Source organism: Calliphora vicina, chromosome 4 (genome assembly GCF_958450345.1).
Source record: "Calliphora vicina chromosome 4, idCalVici1.1, whole genome shotgun sequence".
Taxonomy (NCBI): domain Eukaryota; kingdom Metazoa; phylum Arthropoda; class Insecta; order Diptera; family Calliphoridae; genus Calliphora; species Calliphora vicina.
The window spans coordinates 8287937-8312072 of NC_088783.1; the positions used below are offsets into that span (position 1 = coordinate 8287937).

General features: G+C 30.1%; 1 protein-coding gene across 4 annotated transcripts in view; it reads left to right on the plus strand.

Moving 5' to 3' along the window:
- Positions 1–24136, plus strand: part of Adar (Adenosine deaminase acting on RNA) — a 186286-nt gene that overhangs the window by 75467 nt on the left and 86683 nt on the right. The window lies entirely within an intron of this gene.

Here is a 24136-nt window from a genome sequence, read left to right on the forward strand (position 1 = left end):
TTCTCTCTTTCTCTCTCTCTCTTCAACATTTATATTTTATACTTCCGGTGTAAAAATTCCGTTTTAGCACTCAATGACTCTTAACAGAAAATTGTCTTGCTACGAAGGAGTTTTATTGTTTTAGGTACAAAGCAATAATATTTAAACAAAAAACACTAGTAATATGTGTCATATGGAGTTTTAAACATCTTAAAATTTCAATTCCAAACACTTAAACCTTAAAATCAATAAATTTTGCCTCTAAATTATGGCCACAAAAAAGGAAATGAACCAAAAAACTACTTATTTAAAGACAAGCGAGCTGTGTTGTCTCGTTTTCAGGCGATATCTTTCCTGTCGTTCTGTTTTTGTAACACATGTTATTTATGGGAATTTTTTTTGCTTGTTTTCTGCACGTTATTGGTTAAAGAATATACAGCAAGGAAAAACAGAAGCACAAAATACAGTGACTGACAATACACTGGAAAACTTTTTCGGTTTAAAATATTTAAGTTTTCTAAAACATGAGCTTTTACCAAATTTATATGAATATTTTTAAGATAAATTAAAATTTCCCAGGTTTTCTATTCAAATTTATTTAAATTAAGTTTTAATCGTTTAAGTTAAAACTTTCAATAGAATTTCAAATTGTAAAAAATAACAAAAAAGAGTAAATTTTAATCAAACAAAATGTATTAATCGAAAGATCAATACATGACATTAACATTTGCAAATGATTCCGGGTAAATGGCCTCCCTGGCTATTCTTATCGAAGCGCATTCTGGACTTCCAATTTTGGGCCACTTTTTCGAACATTGATGTCCGTATGTCACGAATAACAGGAACAATGTTGATCTCCAATGCGGCAATTGTTACTGGTTTATCAGCATAATCCAGTGACTTCACGCAGCTCCACTGGAAATAATCGAGAGTTGTCATATCGCACGACCTTGTAGGCCAATTGACAGGTCCATTTCTCGACATGAATTTATCGCTAAATTTAGATTTCAATAAATCGATGGTTGCGGTCGCCGTATACCACGTAGCGCCATACCATACTGTTGAAACAACATCACGCTCTGATCAATGCCCATATTCTCAAACAAAAAATCATTGATCGTGGTGCGGTAACGATCTTCATTGACCGTAACTCGAGCTCCGGCATTAGGTCCGATGATGCCACCAGCGTGTAAAGGGCACCTAACGGTGCATTTTTCTGGATGTATTGGAGTCTGTAAGGTCTGCTATGGATTGGTCTCACTCCAATTTTGCAATAATACAGTCGTTTATAAGTTTCGCAAAAATGAAAAATAGAGCCGCTGAAGCACTCCGATTGCTCACCAAAACTTATGGTGAATGAGTTCCATTGGTTACAACGTGCGAGAGGTGGTTATGCCAGCCAAAACAGACCAAGAATTGGATGCGTTACTCCATGATGATTGTTGTAAAACTCAACAAGAGCTTGCAAAATCATTGGAAGCTACTCAAGCTGTAATTTCAAAACGTTTGCGAGCAGCAGAATTCATCCAAAAGCAGGCAAATTGCGTACCATACGCATTGAAGCCTCGATACTTTGTAATATGATCTTACATGTCCGAAATGATGAAAAGAAATTCATTTTTGCACCGAATCATTATTTGCGATGAAAATTAGATCCATTACGATAACCCGAAGCGTAAGAGATCTTACGTGAAGCCCGACCAACCAGCCGAATTGGCACCAAAGCCATGCCGCCAAGGTAATACTCTGTATTTGGTGGGAGCAAAAGGGTCATATCTATTATAAGGTGCTGAAATCTGGCCAGACCATCAAAAGGAAGCTGTACCGAACACAACTGATTCGTTTTAAGCGAGCATTGGCCGAAAAACGGCCAGTAGAGTATCCATAACCGAAAACCGGTTTTTTCATCTTTGTAAACTCCACCGGTTTCGGTTTTTTTAACTTTTCGGTTTTTTGACAAACCGGTTTTTGTAAGACAGTTAACCGGTTTTAATGAAATATATTTTCTAAAGCTCATTCAAACATATTTATGAAAAATTTTGATATCATTTTGAAAAATATTGATTTATTTTATAGAAAATTGTAGCATTGACAACATTTTGTAAAAGATATAAAATAATTGCTTAAAAATTCAAACATGCTAAATTTTCATTAAATAAAAATTTAATATAAACCGGTTAACCGGGTTTTTTGAAGACAAAAACGAAACCGGTTTTTTAAAAGACAATAATCGAAACCGGTTTTTTGAAAAACACACTTTTTCGGTTTTGGACACTCTAATGGCCAGACATTAAACAGTAATATTCCACCATGACAACGTTCGGCGACATGTTGCAATACCTGTTAAAAACTATGTAGAAAGAAGTGGTTGGGAAGTTTTGCCTCACCCGCTTTATAGTCCACACCTTGTCCCGTCTATATTATTTGTTTCGATCGATGCAGAACGTTCTCTCTGGGATACGCTTCACTTCAGAACAGAGTATCCGAAATTGGCTTGATTCGTTCTTGGCCTCAAAAGATATTTGCACATCTTTTGGCTCGGAATCAATATGTAGCCTGACAGATGGGAAAAGGTCATAGCTGACAATGTCCAATACTTTGAATAAATTTATATTGTAAAGCCAAAAATTTGAAATAAATCCGTATTTTAAATAAAATAAAAAAATTCTTAAGCTTTTTTTTCGATCATGAATATTATGGAAAAGTTTCCATTGTTTTGTCATTTATTGTATTTCCTAACAAAATGTTACAAGTTTCCCAAAAAACATATTTTTGTTTTCACTCATATGAATGTTGATAGATAACAAAAAATACCGTGTAAAAACAAGAACTAAAATGAACAAAAAAAAATGGCAAAATGGAAATGTACATCAGCCCCATTATATGCCGCATTTATACTGATGTAACACACAAAACAACCAACAAAAAAAGAAAAAAAAAACATGTTGTATCCTAGATACTCTCTGTTACTTCCTTCACTTCAGCGGTTGGTTGGTTGTTTGGCTGAATGGCTGGCTGGATGGCTGGCTTGGTCGTGTTCCAAACCATATTTGTTTGTATCATAAATAAATACATTATGAATGCGAAATATGTTTATTTGCTGTTGTGTATTGTCTTTGAGGTCATGACTTTTGTCACAAGTAAATAATGTGGTTTTACTTTGTTGTAAATACTTACTACACATTTTTCGTTTATTTGAAGTTTGTTTGGTTGTTTTTTTCCAGTTTTCCCTGACAATAGAAGTTTAGTGACAACAATTTGTTTTATAAAAAATTTCATAACTTTTTGTTTGCTGGAAAAAAAACAAAAAGATATGCCTGCCATTGTTGTACTAAATGTGTTTGTTCTTTTTTTTCTAATGTTTATTTTATTCATTGCGATTATTTTAAGAGATATTGCGACCTTTATGTCTACGCTGAAAAGTTTGTCCTTTTGGAATTTTATACATATGTAAAATAATCACGCAACTTTTCCCAACATCTCTCAGTTATACTGGCAATTTGACAGGTTTTATTTAAAGGAAGACAATTGAAATGGAGGCTAAATAACATAAAATTATTAACAAATTGCATTGCTGTTTGGTGGTGTTGTGTAAGATCGTGACAAGACATCAAGGGGATGAAAATAAAATCCTATTCGAAGCAAACTTTGTTGATTTTCCTAATATCAGTAAAGTGATGGCTGGTTTACTGTTCCGAATTGATCTTAAGTTGGTCTAAAAATATTTCCGGCTTTTCAGATGTAACAGATTAGAATTTCTACATATTCTTCATCGGGAATCAATATTTTGATGTACACAAGTCATTGGTTCTCACTAGAGATGCCAAACGGGGAATCCCGTTCCCGAAAATCCCGTGGTTTTCGGAATTTATTAAATTCCGTAGCCCGGGATTTTTTAATTTTAAATCCCGGGATTTTCGGGGTTTTCCAAATCCCGTTTTTCATAAATAAATATGTAGGGGAAATAGTCATTTTTGTGTGCCTTTTTTTATACATTTTGACATTCTACATGTCCGAATATCGCAAAGTGATGTTCAGCATAGTTGCTAAGCTCAACTCCACTACAACATCTATCTTCTATATATATAAAAATTAAATGGTCCATGTATGTAATGTCATCACGTGAGATGGTTTGTAAAGAAAAAAAATCAAAAATTCCGGGTAAAACTCGGAATTTATTTTTTTGAGTCCAGTCAACAGTAATAAAAAAGCTCCCTAAAGTATGCAGTTCAAATTTAGATATTTTATTTGCAAATAAATAAGAACAGGCGTATGTGGGTTCGAGAAACCTGAAGAACTAACATTAGTAAATGCTAGCGGGAGAAGCCGGGTCGGGATTTCGGGATTCTTTACCAAATCCAGATCCACGGGATTTTCAAAAATCTGTCCCGATTAGCATATCTAGTTCTGACTCAGTCACATTAAGAAACATTGTCACATTGTTCCTAATATTTGCAATCCTATTCAAATTTTTATATAAATTTTAGTAGTATGTAACAAAATCTTTATTTATTAACGAAACTCAATGAAATTTTCAACGTTTTTTAAGTTTGTAATTCTAAATAACAAGGTATAAAAAAACTTGTCGAAAGGTCAAAGGCAATCCCGCAATTCCTAAAAATTAGAGCGAAAATCCCAAAAATGGTATTTTTTACAATTTTGCATATTGGGTGCACATTTCGTTTGGGGCTGGGAAAATACTTTGGCGATAATTAGGGAACACATCAAGGTTTCCAAAGCTGCTTTTTGTTTTCTGATCCGAACTTTGGGATTTTAGAACATGTGGCCCAAAGTTGAATTTTTAAAATTCGAAGAATAGGACATGTTTTTTATATCAAAATGTTCCCCGTAAAGATATCTTTCAGATAAACATAAAATTGTTATATGTTCTTAAAGAAAGTTTTTTTTTTTTAATTAAAAAAAATAAGTCACCTTTTCGCCCAAAAAACAGCAAAAATCAACTATTTTTTGAATATTTAAATTGAAAATCAACTATTTTTGGATCCATAATTGATATTGCTCTAAAATCGTTTGTATGTTTAATTAATTCGAGTTTGTTCGGTCAAAAAGTACGACCCATATTATTAAAAAAGCGGACCAAATTTTAAAATGTCAATTTTGAAATGCCTATAACTTTAAGATTGTCATTTGACAATCTTGCTAAATTAATTCTTGAATATCGGTGCAAATACTATAGAATTTATAGGTGGTCGTCACCATTCACAGCATTATTAGAAGGCGAATTCATGCAACTGACTGCAAAGGCGAATTCTGGCTAATTGTAGCGAATTTATTATATTTTCTGTAAATGGAGTTTGTCATTAGCACTAAATTCTCAGTCATGTGAACGTCTAACGTCTAAATAAATTTTATTTTTTTTTGATGTTTTCAATATAAAATACGTTCGCATTTAGAGAAACAGGCAGCACATGTAAAAAAAATTCGCTTCAATTTGCCTGAATTCGCCCTTGCAGGCACCTGCATAAATAGGAAGTAATTCCCCTGTAGTAAATAAAATAGTCAGTTGGTGAAAAACACAAATTGTAAATTAACTATTTTGCAAATGACTAGAAATTGGTTTAAATCTCATGCAGATATTAACCAAACATATTGCAAAATATCAAAAAAAAGCACACATAAAGATACGATCGTATGTTTAATAACTACTATTCAAATATTCGTTGCCTATTTTCAGGCTTGTAAAGTAAAATATAAAAAAGCATACAAATTCACATCATTATTATTTTCTTCATGGTAAATTTGATCAAATTTCAAATGAATATTTTCTTTTCATTGTCTGCTAACATTACTTGCATAACAAAACATCAAATATTTGCCAATTTTTTTTTTTATTTTTTTCACAGCAATAAAACAAAATTTATTATTGGAATTTGTAAAGAAAAACAAACATGCTAAATATAATTTCAACTTTTGTAGAAAAAAAGAAATTGCTATATTTTGTTGTTGTATTTTTTTTTTGTATTTTAATAAATCATGATGATGTTGGGGAGAATTTTTCTGTTTAATTATTGCTCGGACAGTTTAAGCAACATTTAGCAAAAATGCAATTTTAACAAATTGAAAACTTATTATATGGCTATTGATTTATGCATGTTTAAGAAAAGAAATTTCAGTTTTCAAAACAAATTATACAAATTAAATGAAACGAATCAATTGAATTCATTTCAATTCAATTCAATGGAATTGAAGATGTACGAAATATTCGTCAAGTGTTGGGTTGATGGGTTTGAATGGTCGTTTGGCTGGCTGGCTGGTGGTTTTGCAGTTGGTAATAAATGTGCTGATGAGGGCGTTGTTGGTTTTGTTATGAATTTTGTTATGAAAAAAAAGAAATTTTGAAATAATCTCAAGTGAGGGTGAAAAATTATTTTTGCCATAATAAATGTGGCGCTGTTGTGTTTCATTTCCATTAACCAAACACGTTCACAAACAAACAAATATGACCACAATGATTTGCTTGCTAACCTAATTTTGAATATGATTTGTTTTCAATTTCTGTATTTTTGTTTTGCAAATCAACAAAATTGATTTTAAATACAGTTTTATTTATTTTTAAACAATAAATTTCTGTGGCATTGTTTTAAGGCCCGGCCCTATTACCAGTTAATTGCATTTCACAAAATAGCCTGAGCTAAAAATAAGAATAATTATTCTTTATTTTGTTGGTTTTCTTTGCAACGTTACTTCCTCTTGTTAAATGAAATTAAATTTAAATGCAAGTCTATTTGGTTTCTTGCTGCAAGTGCAAGTATTGTAATAAAATAAATTTCTTATTGTTAAACTAGAGCTGGGCACTGCTAAAGAAAGAAAAATCTCAAACACCCACTTGTACTGGCTGTTTAATGAAAAAAAAGAAAAACAAACTAGATGCTGTAATAAAAGTATCTCCCCCTTTTTTTTGTGCTGCAGTAAGAAGTGTCGTTTTTTCCTCTCAGGGAGATGGTGAAAATGAAGAAGAAGGATTTTTACATAATCACTTCCTGGCACTGATTTTAAGCTTTGGCTTGGTTTCTTTTTCCTATTTTTTTTTTGTTTGCCCCCATTCTCTTGCTCTCTTTATTTTAATCTTTCTTTGCTCGACAAGATAAACACCACGTACCTAAAACTACATTTTGTTTACAGATTCAAAGATGCTTAGATACAATCCTCACTCATTCACTTACTGTGTTGTTGTTGCCTTATATTGTTGTAGTTGTGTTGCAATGTTGTTGTTGTTGTGTCGCAATGCAAAACACATTTATTTTGTTTTTTTTCTTCTACATCTTCTAATTTTTGTATTTGGTCATACAGTTGTAAAGTTAGTCATGATGTCGCCTGTTTTGGCATGAACACTTTGCTGAATGTGAATGCATATGTACGACGTACGCATGCAAGGAAGCGTAGCAATTCAACACAATCTAAACTAACCTCTTCTCTTTCCACTCAACTTATTTAAGGACAAACCGAGCACAGTGGCTTGAAGGAGAATATTTATAAGAGGGATATAAATGTAAAGAATTTTAGCACTTAAATCTTAATGCCGAGCACTGCTCTAGAAGTAAAAAAAAATAATAACCATATACGGACACCACTACGTGATAAAAGACCAAAAAAAAAAGACCCATGTCTCCCAGTTTTGCCCAAATTCATGCACTTTTTTTATGGGCCTCGGTTGGCTTACTGTTCAAGAGGTTTTTTTTGATTTCACGACCACTGTCTTTTTCTTACCACAAATTAATGTTAGCTGGGTTATAGGTGGAGCCGATGCAATAACCAGTCACCTGCTGTATAAATGTATATGGGGTTTTCTTCTTCAACAATTTAAATGCATTTTACTTTTTTTTATCATTATTTTCATATTCTAAGCTCCTTACAGTTTTTTTTCAGTTCGTTTTTTTATTTTTGCATAAAATTCTTGCTTACATATGCAAATATTAACATCCGTTGTATAAAAAACAAGAAGAAAAAAATAATAATAAAATAGAACCAAAAACAAAATCACTTTAAATCAAGGTTACTTTTTTGTTCACCTGCAAGCGGGTTTTTCTGTTTCAATGAATTCACAACCACCCACTTTCGTATGCATTTAAATTTTCATATTATATTTGCTTTTCTAAACAAGCCTAAATGTAGACTAGCTAAGATAAGTGCTAGCACATTCATGTATGTATGTATGCATGTTCATACCACGTCATAATATTATTCATTGTTTTAATATTATTGCATACTCTAAGGCTGTATGTATCAGTGCGTTTTTATGTCATCAGCCTACCAAATCAAGCCTGATAACAATCAAATTCCTCAACTAAGAGTCATACAGCATTTTCATTTATTTTATTCTTCATATGAATGCATATTGTATTTATGTACATATGTGTTGTCTCTGTATAGAAAACAAAATAGATTGTTGTTGACTTTGAGTGGTATCTACTAGTTTTAGCATTTTTCTATATTTATTTAGCTTTTTTTTTTTTTTGTTTGTTTGCCTCCCATTTAAGTTGTTGTTTTTTCTGTTCTCTCAAGTCGCTTTTGTTAATAGCAAACATCTGGTTTTGTTAGGGTTTTTCTATGCAACCATTTTCACAGTTGTTTTGTAGGTTGTTATTTTGTTCACTGCTCCTAAATGTATGCTGTAGTAGAAATTTTATGAGACTCAAGATTGAGTGACACTGATGAAGTGTCATTGTTATTATTGCTGCTGTCTTGAGGGTTGTTGTTACTGTTTTTTGTTCTTTGTGTGTGTTTTTCTTGTTGTTTTATTTGTTACGAGTATTATTACTGTCGTTGTTGGTTGGTTGTTGCTGGTTGCTTACAGTTACAATCTAGTTGTAATTATTTGTACAAAAATTTGCATTTTGGTTGGCATATTTCTAGGCTAACAGTAAGAAAATAAAAATAATAATTATAAAATGGAAAGACCGACCCCTTAGGAAAGTTTACACAATGTTGTGTTCGATTAGCTAACAAATCGGGCCAATACCAAGCTTCTTGTTATAGAAAATTTTCTATTTTATAGCAAATTTCTCAGAAATTTTTCTATTTTAATTTCTCAAAAATTTCTTTTAAATTTACTTTTTGAAGTCAAATTCTTAGAAATCTGCTATTAATATCAATTTATTGAAATCTGCTATTATAGTAAAATTCTTAGAAGCCTGATATTAAAAGTCAAATTCCTAGAAATCTGCTATTGAAAGTCAAATTCCTAGAAATCTCTTATTAATAGTCAAATTCTTGCAATCCTCTACTAATAGTCAAATTCTTAGAATTCTGATATTTAAAGTCAAATTCCTAAAAATCTGCTATTAATAGTCAAATTCTTAGAAGTCTGCTATTAATAGTCAAATTCCTAGAAATCTGCTATTAATAATCAAATTCCTAGAAATCTGCTATTAATAGTCAAATTCCTAAAAATCTGCTATTTAAAGTCAAATTCTTAGAAATCTGCTATTAATAGTCAAATTCCTAGAAATCTGCTATTTAAAGTCACATTCCTAGAAATCTGATATTAATAGTCAAATTCTTAGAAATCTGCTATTAAAGTCTACTAATAGTCAAATTCTTAGAATTCAGCTATTTAAAGTCAAATTCTTAGAAATCTGCTAGTAATAGTCAAATTCCTAAAAATCTGCTATTAATAGTCAAATTCTTCGAAGTCTGCTATTAATAGTCAAATTCCTAGAAATCTGCTATTTAAAGTAAAATTCCTAGAAATCAGTTATTAATAGTCAAATTCTTGAAATCCTCTACTAATAGTCAGATTCTTAGAATTCTGCTATTTAAAGTCAAATTCTTAGAAATCTGCTATTAATAGTCAAATTCCTAGAAATCTGCTATTAAAAGTAAAATTCCTAGAAATCAGTTATTAATAGTCAAATTCTTGAAATCCTCTACTAATAGTCAGATTCTTAGAATTCTGCTATTTAAAGTCAAATTCTTATAAATCTGCTATTAATAGTCAAATTCCTAGAAATCTGCTATTAATAGTCAAATTCCTAGAAATCTGCTATTAATAGTAAAATTCTTAGATATCTGCTATTTAAAGTCACATTTCTAGAAATCTGCTATTAATAGTCAAATTCTTAGAAATCTGCTATTAATAGTCAAACTCCTAGAAATCTGCTATTAATAGTCAAATTCCTAGAAATCTGCTATTAAAAGTAAAATTCCTAGAAATCAGTTATTAATAGTCAAATTCTTGAAATCCTCTACTAATAGTCAGATTCTTAGAATTCTGCTATTTAAAGTCAAATTCTTATAAATCTGCTATTAATAGTCAAATTCCTAGAAATCTGCTATTAATAGTCAAATTCCTAGAAATCTGCTATTAATAGTAAAATTCTTAGATATCTGCTATTTAAAGTCACATTTCTAGAAATTTGCTATTAATAGTCAAACTCCTAGAAATCTGCTATTAATAGTCAAACTCCTAGAAATCTGCTATTAATAGTCAAATTCCTAGAAATCTGCTATTAAAAGTAAAATTCGTAGAAATCAGTTATTAATAGTCATATTCTTGAAATCCTCTACTAATAGTCAAATTCTTAGAATTCTGCTATTTAAAGTCAAATTCTTAGAAATCTGCTAGTAATAGTCAAATTCCTAAAAATCTGCTGTTAATAGTCAAATTCTTCGAAGTCTGCTATTAATAGTCAAATTCCTAGAAATCTGCTATTTAAAGTCACATTTCTATAAATCTGCTATTAATAGTCAAATTCCTAGAAATCTGCTATTAAAAGTAAAATTCCTAGAAATCAGTTATTAATAGTCAAATTCTTGAAATCCTCTGCTAATAGTCAAATTCTTAGAATTCTGCTATTTAAAGTCAAATTCTTAGAAATCTGCTATTAATAGTCAAATTCCTAGAAATCTGCTATTAATAATCAAATTCCTAGAAATCTGCTATTAATAGTAAAATTCTTAGATATCTGCTATTTAAAGTCACATTTCTAGAAATCTGCTATTAATAGTCAAATTCTTAGAAATCTGCTATTAATAGTCAAACTCCTAGAAATCTGCTATTAATATTAAAATTCTTGGAAATCTGCTATTAATAGTCAAATTCTTAGAAGTCTGCTATTAATAGTGAAATTCCAAGAAATCTGTTATTAATAGTGAATTACTTGAAATCTGCTATTAATAATGAAATTCCTAGAAATCTGCTATTAATAGTAAAATTCTTAGATATCTGCTATTTAAAGTCACATTTCTAGAAATCTGCTATTAAGAGTCAAATTCCTAGAAATCTGCTATTAATATTCAAATTCTTGGAAATCTGCTATTAATAGTCAAAGTCTTAGAAGTCTGCTATTAATAGTGAAATTCCAAGAAATCTGTTATTAATAGTGAATTACTTGAAATCTGCTATTAATAATGAAATTCCTAGAAATCTGATATTAATAGTCAAATTCTTGAAATCCGCTAATAATAGTAAAATTCTTAGAGGTCTGCTATTAATAGTAAAATTCGTTGAAAGCTGCTATTACAAGTCAAATTCATAGAAATCAGCTATTAATAGTAAATTTCTTGAAATCTGCTATTAATAGTCAAATTCTTAGAAATCAGATATTAAAAGTAAAATTCTTAGAAATCTGCTATCAATAGTCAAATTTTAAAAAAACACCTATTTTAATTCAAAGTCTTACAATCTGCTATTAAAAGTCAAACTCTTAGATATCTGCTATTAAAAGTCAAATTCATAGAAGTCTGCTATTAATTGTCAAATTCTTCGAAATCAACTATCAAATGTCAAATTCTTAGAAATCTGCTATTAAAAGTCAAACTCTTAGAAATCTGCTATTAATAATCAAATTAATAGTCAATTTCATGGCAATCTACTATTTATATGGTATCTTATATATAAATAGGCCACACGTTTTTTTGTGGTACACTTTTAAGTATGTTATTGTCCACCAATTTTGATGAAACTTATATGGTTTTAAAGATTATTTTCTCTAGATTTGTGCACATCTAATTTTAAATTTTTTTTAAAAAATTCTTTCCATAAAAGTGGTAAAAAGCATTTTAAATTAGCTTGAAAAACAACAACAACATGTTTATGCATTATTTGTACACAATCGTGAAAAATATTTTTGCGTATAAACAAAAGTAACTGTATAATTTAGTTATTAGTGGTCGAATTTTGACCACCAGGCGATCCTAGTTTATATTAAACTAGTTGACCGCCCCGGCTTCGCCCGGTAGCTGTTTACTAATGTTAGTTCTTCAAGTTTCTCAAACCCACATACACCTGCCTGTTCTTATTTATTTGCAAATAAGATGTGTAAATTTGTACTGCATACTTTAGGGGGCATTTTTTATTACAGTTGACTGGACTCAAAAAAAAATTTCCAGTTTTACCCGGAATTTTTGATTTTTTTTTAATAAACCATTTTTTATAAACCATCTCCTGAAAATTTCGTATCGAATAAAAAAAAAATAGCCAAATCGCTCCAACCGTTCTCATACATGGACCATTTCATTTTTATATATATAGAAGATTGCCATTTATAGTAATATTTTTCGATATTTAAAAATTGTTATTTACTTAAGTCCTTTGAAAAGAGTATTTTTAAAATTTTTTTTTAGAATAAAAAAAGTGTAACACATAAAGGATTTGTACCCTTTGGGTCTTGTAGTCATGCAAGTGTCATACTGGTACTCATAATATTTAGTTGTGGTGAAATGTAATTTGGGTGGTGGGGTTTTTGTTTTTATAATAAATTTCAGCAATGATGATGGTGAGTTTGGTCTTTCTATTGTATAAAGTATAAAATGTTTAGTATGTATGTATATTGTATGTAAGTATAATATGTAACATACAAATATGTGGTGGCAATGTGGTGATGAATAACTGACAATTTTATAGTGTTAAGTTGACATATTTTAATTAAAATGTTTGCAATCTTTTTATACAGACATGGTTTTTTTTGTTGTTTTTTTTTTTGATCATTTAATTTTGCCTTTATTGTTAAACACATGAAAATTAAATGCAAACTAGGGGAAGTCACAAAAGAAGCTTTCAAATGGATACTGAAACAAAAACAAAAATTTAAACATTGTAATAGTTAGTTGGTTGTACTACAAAATAAAAAGGACACAAATTTAATGGTTAAGAAGAAGAGAATTGTGTTGAAATTTTTTAGATTAAATTTTGTAAATTTTATGGTTAAAGGATTCCTCTGCCAGTGGCACGTCTCTAAATATTTATTTACGCTTTTCAACTTGCAACGTATACAGTTTTTTTACTTATTTAACCAACGAGTGAGTGGCTGGCATCCAAGACATTTTTTCTAACAATTTCTTCTGTTGTCTTCTATTTTTTTCCTCTTATACTGCTGAGTCAAAGAACAAACGGAAACAAACTGAGTACAAAAAAAAATGTGGGAAATGAATAAAAGAAGTAATTTTTGTATGAGGTTTTTTTAAATTTTCAGATATTTAGAGTGAAAAACAGGCAAGACATAAGATATACATGCTCTCTAGCTCTCTATGTTTTTTTCTTCTATTTTTTTATAGTTAATGCTATAAAGTTGTATTTTACTTAATGTTTCCTTAATTAGCCACTAATTAAAGTTTAAGTGTTAAAAAGTAAAAGATTTAATGCTTCTTGGCTTTAATGCATTCTCGTTAAGATGCTTAAAGTAATGTTTATGACTGTGGTGGACGTTGTAGACAGCGATAATAACATTTGCTGACAATGATGATGAGTATGATAATGGTCCGGGCGTTCCATAAACTATGATTTGTTTATTCTATTAGCTAAAAGTAAAGGAAGTAGCACAGTGGTTTTCTCCTTCATCAGGAGATCAAAATAGAATTCTTAAAATTTATGTTTAAGGCTCTCTATCATGAATAATTTTGGTATTAGTAACTTTCCAACATAATAAATTGCTTAGCTTAGAAACTCCAAATAGAACCTTAAATTAGAAAAACTGTTGAAACATTCTCACTCACGCAATATAACGATTACTTATGACTTGTATGCGTTACAAAACAGTTTATGCAGTAATTTTCTGAAAACCGCATAACGCTGACTACTAAAATGTCAAAAAATAGACAGCTGTCGCTAGTGATAAATGGAAAGAAATTATTAAATGTTACTAAAAACTAATAAAAAAAAAACAAGTAAGAGAGTTGTGCCGAATCGTATATACCCTTCACCAAATTATACTTCAAAATAAAAATTTAAAATATTGTTACGAAATTGTACTTGAATTCAAATATAACGATTTTAAGGGCTGATTTAAAAGTAGCATAATGCTTTCAAATAACAGCTGTAATAGCAAACTGTAACATATCTGTGGGCATTATTAAATAAAAGCTTTCAGTTGATTTGCTCGTATGTTGGCAACGCTGTATTCGAATTCGAATATTCAGTTAAAGAACATTGTAGAAAGTACACCACAGATGGCGTATGTATTAGTAAGATCTAGAATATTCGAATTTTGACAGTTAAAGAACAATCTGGAGTGCAGATGGCAGTGTTATAAATAGTGGCAGAGTTTGCTTTTCGAATAAACATCAACTGAGTGCATTAAAGTGTGTTGTGTTTTTCAAGTAAATTCGTGTACATTATAAATTGTGTCTCTATTTCTGCGAATTTACAAACGTGTATAAAAAACATTGAGTGACTATTTAATTCTGTTGTTGTTGTACATTTAAATAAATAAAGAGTTGTTACAATTTTTAAACTATTAAACGGCTTTTATTTGCAATCAAAAGTATCCGGTTTATTTAAAGGAAATAAACCAGCGTTTTGAAAAGGTTAAAACGTAACAATATTTTTAGGTAAACAAAATTTATTTTTTTTACAAAGTTTTTTTTAATTTTTTTGAAAAAAAAATTTTCGAATTGTTTTAATTTTTTTTTAAATTTAAAATTTTTTTTAATATTTAGCGAAAAAAAACGTTTGGTGAAAAAATTCCGATTTTGACCCATTGTAGGTCCAACTTACTATGGTTTTATATACGTCGTTCTAATGGTCTTTGAAATATCTATCATTAGATATCCATATTGTCTATATTAATGACTTAGTAATCCAGATATAGGTCAGAAATAGAGGTTGTCCTGGGTTTTTCCTTATATCTCAGCCATTTGTGGACCGATTTTCTTGATTTTAAATAGCAACCGAGCCCGAAGAAGAATATTGATGTATGAATCGTGTATGTAAGTTATTTGGGGGCTTCGGAAAGTTCATTTCAACAGACAGACAGATGGACATGGCTTAATCAACTCCGCTATCTATAAGGATCCAGAATATATGTATATACTGTATAGGGTCGGAAAATTATACAGTGGAAATTACAAACTTATATGTATATCGATGGCTTAATATAAAAAAGGCGTAACTAATTTTTCTTTTTTCAAAAATATCAATGAAAAAAGGCTGATATTAAATAACTTCATTAAAATAAAAAATAAATTTTAAATGAGAAATAAAATACGATGTCTCTTCTTATTAAAAATTGCATTAAAACTTATTTTGTGTCTAAAATTTTATGGATTTTATTAAGTTTTTTCCTTCTCTTGTAAAGTCACAAAAATTCGAGTTACGCCTTTTTTATATTAAGCCATCGATATACCCTTCTCACGAAGGTGAAGGGTATAATAAAAACAGCAGGCTAAATATGGCGCTACATACATATATAGTTTTGTATGTATGTGTGTCCTATGTGAATCTTTTGTAATTTTCACACAACTCCATAGAAAGCTCAGCGAAGTCTGCTTTATGGTTAATGTCCAGACTATATCAAAGACAATCACACAAAATTTCACCTAAAAGTATGCATTTCATTGTTTTTATACTTAAACGAAAAACGTAGCACGAATTGCCATACATTTGTATTGATTTTCATTTAATTGGTTCCTAGATTCATAAAAAAATAGATTTTTCAATACAAACATTTTCATATTAACGACGCAAATCGAAGTACGTACTAACGAAGCATCCATGCGACGCAAACTGAAACAAAAACGATGCAAATCGAAGCACTAACGAAGCAACTTCGAAGCCATGCAACGCAAACTGGAACAAAATCGATGAAACTTTAAAAAGACGCAATTTCGAAGCGACGCAAACCAGGGTATTATTGTATTCCTATCGTTCTTATTCCCTCGTTACATAAGAAATTTAAGGCAATAATTATTACCTTGATAATTGTTTATAAAAAATCATTTTATTCCCTTAAAATATGTATAGCCTACCTTAGGGATTTTTAATTTATTTCAACATTTTTTTTTCAATTATTAATTGGCGTTTCATTTACAAAATTCATTAAATACATATGGGGCATTTCATGTCAAGTGAACCAACTTTTGAAATCGATGTCTTCCGATCGGGATGAAATTTGCACCAAGGTTAGCTCTATTGGATAGTAATTAAAAAATTGTTACAAAATATTTATTTTGATAGATATCCCACTCGCATCCCACTAAGGGACTAAAAGTATCTTAAAGGAATGGACCTAGGCTTTCTTTTGAGCAAAAAAAAAAATTAAAAAAGGCCCCATATTGGAAAAAAATTTTGATTTTGCAAAAAAAAAATTAAAAAATTGTATGTCTTGCGTTACAAAATATTTATTTTGATAGATATCCCACTCGCATCCCACTAAGGGACTAAAAATATCTTAAAGGAATGGACCTAAGCTTTCTTTTGACTACAAAAAAAATTTTAAAAAAAGGGCCCATTTGGAAAAAAAATCGTATTTGCAAAAAAAAAAGTCAAAAATTGTAAGTCTTGAGTTAAAAAATATTTATTTTGATAGATATCCCACTCGCATCCCACTAAGCGACCAAAAGGGTCTTCAAGGATAATATCTAAGCTTTTGTTTGACCTAAAAAAAAAGATTAAAAAAGGGTCCATTTTGAAAAAAAAAGTCAACAAAGTTTTTGATTTTGCAAAAAAAGTCAAAAATTTTATGTTTTGAGTTACAAAATATTTATTTTGATAGATATCCCACTCGCATCCCACTAAGCGACCAAGTAGGTGTTCAAGGAAAATATCTAAACTTTATTTTAAGAAAAAAAAAAAAATAAAAAAAATAGCGTATTTTAAAAAAAAGTCAAAAAAGTTTTTGATTTCGGAAAAAAAATATTAAAAATTTTTTATTTTTTTTTTTAAATATTTTTTTTCGAAAGATCGAAGAAATAGCTATCTATACTATTTGGAACACATTTTGCTAAGAACAATAGGTAATAAGTTACATGGATAAGAAAAAACCCCTGTTTGACCAAATTGTCAAAATTTTACCCCCTATAACTCAGAGAGTTCTCGACCGATGTTGTTGAAAAATTGTGTCTGAGTTACTATCCAATAGAGCTAACCTTGGTGCAAATTTCATCCCGATCGGAAGACATCGATTTCAAAAGTTGGTTCACTTGACATGAAATGCCCCATATGTAATGCATTAATTGTAGCGTTAATAATTCTGCTCAGCTTTACCTGTTTCTTAAAAATTTATAAATGACATGAATTAATTGATGTCTTTTGAAAGCATTTTTCAAAATTTAACCGCAATAACAGGAATATTAATAAATACATAGTTACGGGGAAATACATGTAATATACAGTGAGCCTCAAAATTTAGTATACACCAAAAAATATTTGATTTTTTAAGAAAAAAAATCCTAAAATTTATTCATCGATTTAAATTTTAATGTTTCGGTTTGTTGGAAATTGATTTGAATAATAGATTCGGTTGTAAAAAAAAAGATTTAAGTCGGACTATAATGATTTTCATGATCCTAAAAAAATCAAAAACAAAAAATCGCGGGTGTTTACTCACTTTTCAGGCTGTGTGTATGTATGTACAAAAACCGACAAATTTATGTTAATAATACCTGCTTGTCTCGCTGTCATGTGCTCATTTACATGTTTAAAGTTCTGCTACCACAAAAAAAGACCCGAAGTGGTAAACATTCCTATAAAAAACAATGTTGTTTTTCCTCCCCAACAAAATAAACATATTTTGTGGGAATAATGGTGGGAAGTTGTCCTACAAACTTCCTCATAAGACCATAAAAACCATTTTACATGTATTTACAATATATAAATTGCGTACATACCTTTATTCACATAAAGTTATATGCCAACCCTGCAGTTTTAAGGGAAGCCACTGTCAACTTTCTCTTACTCTATCGACTATCTAATATCGGTACTTAGACTGGTTTTCATTTAGAGCTTACTTTTCTAATGTACTTTATACCAGAGACTGTCAAATGGATGTCTGTGCATTACCTTTAGCCAGAAAAATCGCTAGCGCGATATCCACATTAAGCAGGTGAGAGCAAAATTAACCCTCTAACCGGCAAGGCTGCCTTTAGGCGGGTATGTTAAATGTATGTAATACTGCTTTATTTGCTTATTTCTCCCGTTATAACGATAAATATGTGTAAAGAGACAAACAATTTACTTATTGTGATAAATATGAACGCGCACTTGTCTTTTTTTTTATTCCAACTTATTTTCAAAATAAAATTGGCCGGTTAGAGGGTTAAATTTAAAAAGCTGAAAATGGTCTTGAAATTTTGAAACCCTTGTATATAATTTGTGGGTTATTCAAGAGTGTTTATTTCAGCTAATTTATTCGCCTTAGCTGAACTAGTTCCAACAACCGCAGGGAATTTTTTCTATCATAAATACTGACTCTCCCATACATATGTAGGATACATACATATAAATTTTGAACATTTAAAAACACGCAAAATGACAGTTGCAGACAACTACAATGAATTCAACAACGATGACAACAATCCCTGCTAAAAAAAGTATGAAAATCTTTATAGAAAAAACAAACAAACAAAAAAACTTTGCTGGTTTTACATGATTAATTGCCATGATGACAATATGAGTGACTTTTTGTGTTTTTGCTGTAGCTGCTACTATTGTTGTTAATAGTTGTTATGTAAGCTGCTAGTATTTTTTTAAACTGTACTGCAATCTGCAGAATTAACAGACGGTAATTAGTCGGGAGCTGCGTGGGTCAAACAATCGGTTGTTTAAATATTATATCGATGTTGACTGTTTCGTACTAGATTAAAGATAAAAATTAACCTGCTTCTTTAATCTAGTACGAAACTTTTAATGGCGTAAAACATCTCCACCAACAGCGATAAGTGTGAATATCACCAATATGAATGAATCACAAGCCAATAATCACAATACACGAACAACTTCATGTTTATTAGCTTCTTTTCCTCATAACTTCATAAAGTCTTCTTAGTTGATCACTATTTTATTCTCTATATTTTGAATTATAAATTGAACCTTAAATTATAAAAACTGTTGACACTCTTCTCACCAGAGTGTCCAAAAAACCGGTTTCCGGTTTAACCGAAAAAGTGTGTTTTTGAAAAAACCGGTTTCGATTATTGTCTTTTAAAAAAACCGGTTAAGCGGTTTCGGTTTTTGTCTTCAAAACCTGTTTTTATTTAATGGAAATTTAGCATTTTTCAATTCTTTATGCAATTATTTTATATCTTTTACGAAATGTTGTCAAATGCTACAATGTTCTATAAAATAAATCAATATTTTTAAAAATGGTATCAAAGTTTTTCATAAATATGTTTGAATGAGTTTTAGAAAATATATTTCATTAAAACCGGTTAACCGTCTTGCAAAAACCGGTTTGTCAAAAAACCGGAAAGTTAAAAAAACCGAAACCGGTGGGGTTTACAAAGATGAAAAACCGGGTAACCGTTTTTCGGTTTCGGTTTTGGATACTCTAATTCTCACTCACGCAATATAACGATTACTTATAACTTTTATTTAAAAAAAAACATTTTATGCTGTAATTTTTTGAAAACCGCATTTGACAAATGGAAATAAATGTTCAAATGTTACTAAAAACAAATAAATCTCTACAATAATAACAACAGGCATTGGGTTACAGGAAAATATGGCGCTACATTTAAAATTTGTATTTTTAATGGGGAATCTTTTTCGATTTCACACAACTCCATAGAAAACACAACAAAGGACCATGATATTTAATAAAAAGTCTAAAAACACTGCTATAAAAATATGGCTTTTAGTCTTCAGAAACTTTGGTATTCTTCCTAATAAGAAGTAGTATGAATGGTGAAGATTCACAAGGTGTTTCCGAAGCTGCAGCGTATTACTAAGGACTGAGATCAAAAAAATTATTAACATACATAAATGTTAATAAAAATTAAACCACTAAACTTACTGTTTTGATTTTCTTTATATTTGATTGAAATTATTATTACAATTTACAAAAAAAGTGATGAATTTATGAACCTTTCCATTAAGGATTTTATTGAACATTATATTACTTTGTTCGAACAGGTAGTTCATCTCCGTTTGAAATCTACCACACTTTTGGACACCTTTTTTGTGCTCTTCAATTCTCTTTTAACAAGAGCCCTATATCTCTCCACTGGCATTACTTAGCTACAGGCAGTTTGGAGGATTTGCCTCTCTTGGTACAAATACCACATTATTTTTCTTGTACCACTCAAGACCTTGCTTAAGATAGTGACAGGATGTCAAATCAGGCAAAAAATAAGTGGAAACTTTAAGAAGTCTTATGAATGGAAGCATCCTCTTTTGTAAACATTCCTTGATGTAAATTTCGGTATTTATAGAGCCCTTTGTAACAAATGTTTGGCTTATTTTGCGGCAACTGCATATTGCTTGCCATACCAAGAAACTTTTGGGAACATTTTCTGCTATTGGGTAATAAATTTTTCCACGACATTCCCTCGAGCATCAGCAACATAAAAATATTGACCCGGAAGCTGCGAAAAATTTGAGCATTATATGTTTTTAAACCTGCATTGGCTGCTTTCGTATCGGATGTGTTGTGAGCTCTTTTGAAAATGCTTTCTATTTATTCGCTTTAGAAACATCATGTGGACTATTCCTTCTACATGAACCAGGTTTTCTATGAAGGACAAATTCTCCCGATACTGTTTAATAACATTGGAATCAGTTTAAAGGCAGACCTTGGAATGTTTTGCCAACTTATTGTAGCACCAAGTTGTGTTTTGTTGAAAATATTTAATATTTTTAGGACCGTTTTCTCATTAGTTGATTATCTTTTATCCCAACGAAAAACTGCAGATTAAAGAAATTTGGTTTTCTCAATGTCTCATTTGCTTCTATTCTGTCGCAAAGCAAACCCGACCTCATCTGCCTATTATTTATTTATCGTACAGATAAATTCAATCAGCTGACTGCTGTTCATAGTTTTTATGTGTTTGTGTTTTTGTAAACGAAATTAAATAGATTTTATAAAAAAGTTTAATAGAAGAATTTACATTAATTTGATGCAGGATGAACTCAAATAACATGAGCTCCAAGTGAATGCTGAAAGAGTTTATCATGCCAGGCCTAACTACCTGGCATGAGTTAGGCCTGGCATGTTCAAGTTGTCACTTGAAGGCAGGGTTCCCAACTTTCACATCTATTTTGAGAGGTGTTGCCATCTGAAAATAATGTTTTTTGTCGGTATATTGGGAAAACCAAAATTGTTAACAGGCAGTTTATGGGCCTAATAAATTTATGTCGACATTTAGTAAAAGGCAGTTTGTCAATACATTGTGAAAACGGGCCTTAGTATGCACTTTGTTCTCGTCACTCATTACAAACAAATGAACATAATTGGCAGTAAACATAATAACTAACATATTTTTCAAAGGTAACTTGATAAAAAAATCAAATAATACTTGGGTTAAAAGTCTTAAGGAAAAACGTGTTAAGATTTTTTCGATCTCACTCCTTACATACCTTTTAAAACTGATTTTCACTTGAACATGAGCGATTTTCGTGTAATCGAATAAATACCTCATAAACCTCATAATCCGCATATGATTCAAAGCTCGTAAAACAATTTGCATGCAATTATACTAATTATGAGCTTTACCAAGCATTTATTAGATTACATGAAAACCCCTAATATTTTTGAAATAGCAAAGAAACTGTGGCAGCATATGGGCAATTCCATATCATCGTACGTGACATTTGTACGCCTATAGAGTGGAAGAGATTTTCCAAAAATATGAGTATCTGAAAAATAATTTGGAATTTATGTTCCCTTCAGAGGGTAATATATTTTAAAATAATAAAAAGTTCTTTCGAAATATTATTGTCCAAAATATTGAGCGAAATAAGGGTATATCGTACATGACATAAAACGGAACTCATTTTGAGGTACATGTAGAAATATGCGAAAATATTCGAATCGTGAGAGGCGTTGTTTTCTTTTAATTTCTTACACTAAACGAAATATTTTTTCTTTACAATCCGTCATATTTAAATAAAAACAATCTTTCGATGATTTTATAAAAAATTAAATTTAATATCGTACGTGACATACCGTACGTGACAGATTTTTCTCTTATAATACAACAATATATATTCTGTAAATATATGTATACAAAAACTAAAAAAATTAATAGAAAATATACATTCGGTTTCAATAAACAATTTGACAATAGCAAAAAAAACAATCAGAGTCAAATTCATTTCATACTACAAGCTAATTGGGGAGCCTAGTTTTCGCCGCAATTTTAGCCTAAAATATTAAAAAATGAGATGTAATCAGTTTAAACTATTATTTTCGTCTTTAAAATGTTGTAATATGATCTAAATACTTGAAAAAAAGTTTCAAGGGTTTTTGTATTTTCAGTTGTGGTAGCGATTCTCGTGGAATTGCCCATATGTTACATACATATTCCTGAAAAATATTGCATATTTATGAGAGCGTTAAATAATATTCTCTTTATAAAGCCACTCATTTAAATTTACAACTATTTAATTAATTAGGCTTCTTAATAAATTTCGGGGAAAATAAATTATAAATTTTAATTACACGGGAAACAAATGTGTGTTTAATAAAGTGTTACGTTTACGATTAAACTAATTTGAATTTATAACGAGCTAGAGTATTTCACGATGATTTTAATAAAAATTGTTGTTGTAACGCTACTGTTTCTAAGTGTGAGTGCAAATTAATTTTAATATGTTTGGGTATGGGAATGATTAGTTTAATTAATGGCATGTCATTTGCAAAAGTAACGTGATCATAAATAAATTTATTGAATAACTTAATAATTTAGTTTTATTACAATAGCATACTGCGACAATAACAGCAAATTTGAGTTTGTTATGCAAACTAACACAAAAATACTCTAAATTGTTGTGTAAGTAAACCCGATAGTTCGTGAAACTTGTTACAATTATGTAATTATAAAGGGTAAATCGCTGGTTATTTCCAAAATGATGAGACTAGGCACTTTTGTATTGGGCTATTTCTAAGTATACAACCAACCCCCAATAGATTACTTGGGGATAATAGAGTATCAATTTCACCAGGTTTTACTTACAAAGGAAACAACAGTAAACTGCTAAATAAAGGTTTTCGGAAAAATTGTGTACAAATTCACATTTCTTAAGGAGTGTGAATTGTATGAATTAGTCTCTTGTGTAAAATTCAGGTTTTATTTTCCCATCAAAACCTAGCGGGTAACAGCAAAGAGTGTATGTATCTGCGTTGAATAATATAAATATGTAGGTTGTTGAAGGTAATAAATTATAATTATATATTGCATACATTTAGGAGTTTATAAAATATTTATTAACAATTTATTACATTTTACACAATCATTTCTTGTTTAGAAAGTATAAAGCACATGCAGACAAGTAAATGATGTTTATTTTTTTCATATACATACAAAAGTGTTGGCATATTTTATTTAAATTTTGCTGCCTCATAAATGTTTGCGCCTTAACGTGTGCTATAGTTTTTGCCAACCAATGTTACGTATTGTACTTAAAACTGCAGAACAACTCTTAAGACATGACCTTGGTTTTATTTTGTTTTTCATTCAGAGGTGCTGTGTAATGAATGCTCTTTGAGGGTTGAAAGTCATAAACAATTTTGTAGTTGAAGGTGTTAATAAACAATATCTCAATATTGCAATATGAAAAAATGAATATTTCACTTTGATGTTTTTTGCTTTAAATGAAAAATGACATTTTGAATTTTCAACATGAAAATGCAATTAGCAGCTACAGCGGTATTTTAGTAGTATTGTAGTTTTCAATTGCCATTGTGGTGGCATGTGACAATTAAACAATGAAAGTGGCATTTTGTCAAAAAAAAAAAAAAAACAAAACGTTTTTCTCTACACAATT